The 7,760-nt window shown below is 35.7% G+C and overlaps 1 protein-coding gene across 1 annotated transcript in view; it reads left to right on the top strand.

The window, feature by feature from the left end:
• Positions 1-7,760, top strand: part of LOC106882259 (F-box/LRR-repeat protein 16) — a 204,342-nt gene that overhangs the window by 76,070 nt on the left and 120,512 nt on the right. The gene's annotated exons all lie outside the window — the stretch shown is intronic.

Genomic DNA, 7,760 nt, shown 5'->3' with positions numbered 1-7,760 from the left:
CACACAAACACACACACACACACATAAATGCATATATACACAGTGACCTTCAACACAGTTTCTATCTACCAAATTCACTTGCAAGGCATTGGTCAGTTCAATAGATGGGCTATGATAGATGACACTTTTCCCAAGGTGCTGCACAGACAGACTGAACTTGAAACTATGTGACTGCAAAGTAAGCTGCTGCTTAACCACATAGCCCTGCCTATGAGCAACATTAATAGAGAGGGATGGAATGTGTCAGTGACCCTCCTCTTTGATCTTGTTTTCATAGCATGAGATGTTTTGATCCTACCTTTAGAAGTCTGATGTATGTACCATCTAGTTGCTGGTTATTTCAATTAACCATATACCAATCTCCTACAAAGTTGTGGCCTTGTGCCAATGTAAAAATTCTGTATTTTCAGTGATATTTATAGGTTTCCATCAAATTTCATCAATTTACAATGACTTTTGCTAGCCTTTCTATTGATATTTCCAATTGTAATCATATATTCATAGAACCATTTATTTGGTTATAGGTACTATAATTAGCAGAGTTGCTTTTAGGCCAATTACCTTTTCAGTGGCCAACTTCAGACCTCCTCAACAAAATTACCAGTTAGTTTGTTAACGAAGCCTAAAGAAAATAAACAGCCAAAATAGAAAAGTAATTTTTACTATTTTCAGCATATATGGTGGGGCTCTGATGTCCTTGTGTAATGCTCTTTGAATAAAAATGAATTTGAAGAATATACTGATTTCAAATTTTGGCACAAGGCCAGCAGTTTTGGGGGAAAGGACAAGTTGATTTCATCAATCCCAGTATTCAACTGGTACTTATTTTATCAACCCCAAAAAGATGAAAGGCAAAGTTAACTTCGGTGGAATATGAATTCAGAATGTAAAGACAAACGAAATACTGCTAAGCGTTTTGTCCAGTATGCTAAAGATTCTGCCATCTCGCCACCTTAGATTTGAATCATCATCATCATCATCATCATCATCATCATCATCATCATCATTTAGCATCTATTTTCCATGCTGGTATGGGTTAGATGCTTTGACTGGAACTGGTAAGCTGGAGAGCTGTACCAGGTCTGACTTGGCTTGGTTTCTATGGTTGGATGCCCTTCCTAAAGCCAACCACTCCAAGAGTGTAGTAGGTGACTTTTACTTGTCACCAGCACTGGCCACGACTACAATTTCACTTGGTTTGATGAGTCTTCTCGAGCACAACAAATTGCCAAAGGTCTCAATCACTTGTCATTTTCAATCCATGAAACCCAACATTTGAAGGTAATATATTGAAATAAATATGACCATATATCCATTCCAACCAATGTCAAACATGAAAATTTGCTTATTATGAAGTTGATGGTAAGGGTTACAATGACACAGACAATAGGCATGATGATGTCACTGACAATGATGATGACGATGATGATGATGAGGATGGTGATGAAATAAAATTTGAAAATAAAAATTTGATTTTGATTTGATTGCATTAATTTAAGAAGGATTGATACTAATTTAGTATGGCAGCGGTATAATCCATAGATGATTGAATGACTGAATGAAGGAACGGAGAAACTTGAAAGTAGTGATAAAGAAGTTTATATCTTTCTTCTTAATTGTAAGGGTGGTAATTGGAGGGGGTATCGTTGGTGATGGGGGCTGGTGGTGGTGGTGGTGGTGAGATGATATTAGTGGTGGTGGTCATGGTGGCAGTGGTGGTGGCAGCAGCAATAGTAGTAGTAGTGATAGTAGTAGTAGCTGTGTTATTGGTAGCAGCAGTGGCAGCAGCAGCTACTGATTCAAGAAAAGGTGGGAGTGAGGGGAAAAACAAAACAAAAATCCAAAATAAATGAAAGAGCAAACAAAATGAAAGAAAAAAAAAGAACTAAAACTTAAAAGGAAACAAAAAAGAATTTTGTAGGAATTTATCAAGGATTTGTTTAAAAGTAAAAAAAAAAACAATAATATTTTGTTGGAAAAATTTACTGCAATCTGAAAGATATGTGAAGAAGATTAAAATTTAAAATGAGACAGAAGTATATATATATATATACATATACACACACACACACACACACACACACACACACACATATATATATATATATATATATATATATATATATATATATATATATATATATATATATATATATATATGTTCATAGAGTCATTGAGACAAAGTCAAAGCTGGGTCGTGCTGACATGTTTTGTTGTGGTTTCACTTAATCATTACTCAATGCAAGAATGACAAGTCTCATCATCAATATCTCATCGTTACTTTCATATCATTATCAGCATACTATCACCATCACCACCGCTGCCACCACCACCGCCACTACCACTGTCATCCTTGTCATCTTTCTAACTCCTGCAATGATTGTTCCTGCAGGGGACCCAACATACGTCTTGTCCTCCATCACCCATTTCTACCTGGCAATAAGAGCTATAGTTTGTTTCAGTGCTGTAAGAGTAAGTGTGTGTACGTGTAAGAATGAAGATGCGTTCTTTTTTTTTTCTGTGTGTGCAATAGGAATGATGTAATAGAGTATTTGCTATTGGTTCTTGACTGTTGCACAACTCACTTGTGTGTATGAGGTGATCTGAATGTCTTTTACCTTCTTAGCTGAAGGTTTCTCATGCTTCAGCAGCTTTTAAGTTGCAGTGAAAATAATAATAATAATAATAATAATAATAATAATAATAATAATAAAGTATAAGAGAGCTGATAAAGAGATAGGAAGAAATCACATTTAGAGAGGTTTCATACCCTATGACTTGTATAGCAGCAGTATCATCATTAACAAGAACAAAAACAATGCTTTAGACTGATGGGCTAAATTATGACAGTAACAGAAAGAATTTTAATGCAACTGATTAGGAAGAGGATTAGCATAGATGAGGAAGATGAGATGCAGTTCATGTTTGTGTTTAGACATAGTACTACCTATACTCCCTTCCAAGTGAGACAACAACACAAGTTCTTGGCAAATAGCAAGACCACTATGCCTAACATTCATTGACCTGGATAAAACCTATAACATAGAACCACTCTCTGTAGTTTGATGGCTACTGAGAAATTTTGACTTAGTTGAATAGCTTGTTAGAGCCATGTAAGCTATATACAGAGGTACCATTCAGCAAAGTGAGAAATGGCACTGAGTTCAGTAAAAAATTTAATGTGCAGTTAAGCATTCATCAACAATTAGTTCTTGGGTCTGTCCTGTTTATAATAATTCTCCAGAACATATAAGAGGAACTTAAGAATGGGTGCTGATGATTACTTCTGTTTGCTGATGACATAATTCTCAATGCTGAATCTTTTGAAGATTTTGTGAAGAAGTCCTAAATCATAGAAGCAAAGTCTAGAATCAAAAAGCCCTAAGTTAAATCTCATCATCATCATTATGTACCATACACCTACAGTGCATTGGTAACATTTCAATGAAAGTTGTTCCAATTAAGCACAAGTTCTCCAGCTATCTTCCACTCTTGTCCAGTCATCTCTTGATATTGTCCATACCTTGTGTTCTTTGCCTGCCTCTTGATCTACTATCCTCTACTTTTGCTTTTATGATATTGTTTTCCAAACCACTGCTTCTTCAAATATAATAGTTGAACTTTTGTTTTTTCACAATGTTCAGGAGTTGTTGTCTTTCACATGCTCGTTGCAACATCCATTCATTTGTCTGCTGAGTCTTGTAAAGAGACTTGTAACATTCTCCTAGCTAGCAAAGCCAAAAGTTTCAGTTGGCAGGAAAGAAGACAAGAAGATAGGCCTCTACTGCCATCTACTATCACATTGTGACTACAACCAAGACAACTTGACTGTAAAATGGCTCAGTTCACTCAAACATTGATAGGGACCACGGGACAAGAACAACTCAATGCTGTCAACAGCAGATAGACAGTAAAATTAACAAGTGTTTCATGAGCTTGCACTGCAACTATATCACTACTGTTCATAAGTATAACTTGGAATAGAATAAATACGTCTTCAAACAAACAAGATACTGAAGATGAGTCATCCTGCCATTCTCTGCCACTTTACAAAACTGGTGTTATTCTCAAGAAGAAAATCATAATTAACATGTTTAATTAAAATATGTCTCTTAAAGAACAAAACATTGAAATTTACAAAAGGAAACCTAAACATTAGAAAACATTGATCGTCTTTATGGCTGGATTCTGACAGAGTTTGAATGCGTGCAAATTAACCTTAATTAAAACTTCCAACATCATAAATGTTTATTGTAATGTTATGGTTAACGAAAAGAAAAAAAAGAAAATAAATAAACTAATAATGTTTTTTATTGAATCAATGTAGTTTCATGGATTCTATATTTATTGAATTGATGGAAATGATAGTTAGCAGCATAGGTAGCATCATCATTATCTTTTTTCCTTTTAATTTTGCTTCTTCTGTACTAGCTTGAGATGAACAAGTCTGCAACAGCACAGTTATATTCCTCATAACCCTCTGTCATCTCATTTGTAAGGCCCACCTTTCTCAGGTCTAATCTTTTTTTTTTTTTTTGGTGGGGGTGAGGGGAATCCTCCTTTGAGTCTTCTTTGGCTCATCTTTACCACTGGTGCACACAGTTGGCTCTTGCTGCACATTTTACATTCATATGTACAATCCACTCATAGATTTTATTTTCATTCAAGTTCTCGCTGCAGTATCTATAAACATAACACTGGATAGGTTGTGTGTGCATGTGTGTGTGTGTGTGTGTGTGTGAATGTGTGTGTGCGTTGTGTGTATGAGAGTATGTTTGTGTGTGTGCATACATATGTGTGTACGTGTGTGTGCATATGTGTGCATGTGTGTGTGTGTGTGTTGTGTAGCTAAGAAGTTTGCTTTACAATTACATGGCTTGGACTTCAGTCTTTTTATATCTTTCATCGTTATCACCGTCATCATCAGCAGCAGCAACATCATCATTTAACATCTGTTTTTGATGCTGGCATGGGTTAGACAGTTCAACACAATCTGACAAACCAGAAGATTGCATCAAACTCCAATGTCTGCTTTGGCTAAATGCTCTTCCTAATGCCAACCACTTTACAGAATGTAACAGGTGCTTCTTTTTGGTGTTACTTTTTAGTGGTACTGGCTTGAGTGAGGTCACCAAGTAACTTGCAAGATAAGATCCCTCAAGTGAGAGATCTTGATATTGAGAGAGGTAGTTTTATGCCAAGTGTTAAGAGGTTAAAATATGATAATAGGCACTCTGTCAGTTATGACAATGAGTGTTTCAGTTGATCCAATCAACAGAACAACCTGATTGTGCAGGTTGAAATTAATCTTTTCTACTCTAGGCGCAAGGCTCGAAATTTTGGGAGAGGGGATTAAGTTGATTAGATCGACTCCAGTATGCAACTGGTACTTAATTGATCGACCCCGAAAGGATGAAAGGCAAAGTTAACCTCGGCAGAATTTGAACTCAGAACGTAAAGACAGACAAAATACTGCTAAGCATTTTGCCCAGCATGCTAATGTTTCTGCCAGCTCACTGCTGGTTGAAATTAATGTGAAAGTGGCTGAGCACTCCACAGATATGTGTACCCTTAATGTAGTTCTCAGGAAAATTTTGTGTGACACAGAATGTGACAAGGCTAACCCTATGAAATACAAGTACTATTCATTTTTGCCAGCTGAGTGGACTGGAACAATGTAAAATAAAGTGTCTTGCTCAAGGGCACAACACATTGCCAGGAATTGAACTCATGACCTTGCGATCATGAGCCAAATACCCTAACCACCAAGCCACATGCCTTCACTAAAATATGATAGAGGGACAAATATAGGTGGCCTGCTATAGAGGAGATACATGGCTGTCCCCGCTGCAAAGAGTAAAGAGTTGATGTTGATGAATCCACATTATGCCTCCATGAAGCCACAACAAATACATTGTGGAATAAAAAATTTATCTACTCTCATGTAACTGTAAAAATGCAGAATTATTGGAGTAATGGGCATTCAAAAAAGTATGTATGTATAGAAATGTATGAATGAAGTCTTTAAGGTTTAAGATTCAAATCAAGGAAGTGCAATAATAATGTTTAGCAGTTCAAAACTGAGTAGTGAAATGCAGAATTAGGTCGGCTGGTTGTGAGAATCAACTATTGATCACTTCGCTAAAAATTGCAGGTGGTATGAGTTATTTCCCTTGGGTTGTTTAAATAAAATATTAGTAATATGTAGTAGATAGAAGGATCTATTGGAGGGGCCCCAGTATAGATTTTTTAAACAATTTAAGTATGTCACGAGGTTTCCAGACATCACTTCTACTCACATGTCAAATAAAGTATAAAAATGATATTGTCTGCAAGAATTAGAAATTGGATGCACAAAAAATCAATATTCAAAGTAATTGAGCATAAACAATGAAACCTGTAAAATATTTCTTAATTCAATGGCTCAGTTAGTTTCATGAAAACGTATGAACTGTAAATAAGCAATAAATATTATGATTTGTAAAATAAGTATAAGTGATGCAAGGTGTCCCAACTGAATGTGGTGCTGAAGTTTGGTTTCATTTTTTAAGAATTTTAAGCATTCAAAGTATGAGTTTATTGTATTGGGACACACTTATCAAATACGTTCTGGAATCAAAAATTTATGTACTGTCATGGAAAAATGCATAATTATCAAAGTTATGGGCATTGAAAGTGTACATGCATCAAGAAAGTGCTCTAATAAGGTTTAGCAGTTCAAAACTCTGAGTATTGAAATGCAGAATTAGGTCCGCTGAATCAAATCAAAAATTTATGCACTGTCATCGGAAACGTTTAACTGGAAAAATGCAGAATTACCTGAGTTATGGGCATTGAAAGTGTAAATGCGTCAAGAAAGTGCAATAATAAGGTATAGCAGTTCAAAATTGTGAGTAGTGAAATGCAGAATTAGGTCTGCTGATTGTGAGAATCAAATATTGATCGCTTCGCTGAAAACTAACAACTGTAAATGCAGGTGCTATGGGTTATTTCACTTGGGTGTTTAAAAAATATTGTGCAGGTGCTACGAGGTATTTCCCTTGGGTGTTTAAAAAAGATGAGTTATTTGAGGTAGATATAAGGTCCCTTCCAGAGGCCATATTATCGATTTTTTCAACAATCTAAGTATGTCACAAGGTTTCCAGACATGAGTTCTACTCACGTGTCAAGTTTCATCAAAATCAATAAAACGATGTAGGAGGAGTTAGCTAACAACGCCACAAACAAACACACACCGATTTTCCACGTATGTAGTAGATGAGACATTTCCATTATCCAGTGGGTTCTCTCTCTCTCTCACTCCCCTCTCTCTCTCTCTCTCACTCCCCTCTCTCTCTCTCTCTCATGATTTGAGGGAACTTGGTTTGTATTCCTAGAGAGTCAAATACTCATGTAGAAGTTCCTTAGTTGGCTCATGGATTACCTTATAACTTTTACTTGTTTCAGTCATTGGACTGCAACCATGCTAGGAGGGATTTTTAGTTGAATAGATCAATCCCGGTACTTTTTTTTCCTAAGCCTGGTACACAGTCTCTGTTAACTGAAGCACTAAGTTATGGGGATGTAAATAATTGAACACTAGTTGTCCAGTAGTAGTGGGGGGTACAAACACAAGCATAAAGAAATATGCACATAAATATCTACACAGACATACACACACATATATATATACATATACATACATAAATACATATATATATATATATATATATATATATATGTATATATATATACATATATATATATATATATATATATAT

The sequence above is a fragment of the Octopus bimaculoides genome, chromosome 5 (assembly GCF_001194135.2).
Source record: "Octopus bimaculoides isolate UCB-OBI-ISO-001 chromosome 5, ASM119413v2, whole genome shotgun sequence".
NCBI classification, from domain to species: Eukaryota; Metazoa; Mollusca; class Cephalopoda; order Octopoda; family Octopodidae; genus Octopus; species Octopus bimaculoides.
Note: the sequence above shows the minus strand (reverse complement) of the source record. Positions and strands in the feature narration are given on the sequence as shown.